The sequence below is a fragment of the Bison bison genome, unplaced genomic scaffold (assembly GCF_000754665.1).
Source record: "Bison bison bison isolate TAMUID 2011002044 unplaced genomic scaffold, Bison_UMD1.0 scf7180017459751, whole genome shotgun sequence".
NCBI lineage: Eukaryota > Metazoa > Chordata > Mammalia > Artiodactyla > Bovidae > Bison > Bison bison.
In genome coordinates this window covers 11,785-12,443 of record NW_011372095.1, presented here as the reverse complement: position 1 = coordinate 12,443, position 659 = coordinate 11,785, and positions in this window count along the sequence as shown.

The window sequence follows — 659 nt, the reverse complement described above, 5'->3', positions numbered from 1 at the left end:
GCTTGTGCTTCTTCCAGCTCAGCATTTCTCATAATGTACTCTGCATATAAGTTCAATAAGCAGGGTGACAATATACAGCCTTGACGTACTCCTTTTCTTATTTGGAACCAGTCTATTGTTCCATGTCCAGTTCTAACTGTCGCTTCCTGACCTGCATATAGGTTTCTCAAGAGGCAGGTATGGTGCTCTGGTATTCCCATCTCCTTCAGAATTTTCCACAGTTTATTGTGATCCACACAATCAAAGGCTTTTGTATAGTCAGTAAAGCAGAAAAAGATGTTTTTCCGGAACTCTCTTGCTTTTTCGATGATCCAGTGGATGTTGACAATTTGATCTCTGGTTCCTCTGCCTTTTCTAAAACCAGCTTGAACATCTGGCAGTTCATGGTTCACGAATTGCTGAAGCTTGGCTTGGAGAATTTTAAGCATTACTTTACTAGCATGTGAGATGAATGCAATTGTGTGGTAGTTTGAGCATTCTTTGGCATTGCCTTTCTTTGGGATTAGAATGAAAACTGACCTTTTCCAGTCCTGTGGCCACTGCTGAGTTTTCCAAATTTACTGGCATATTGAGTGCACCACTTTCACAGCATCATCTTTCAGGATTTGAAATAGCTCAACTGGAATTCCATCACCTCCACTAGCTTTGTTCGTAGTGAT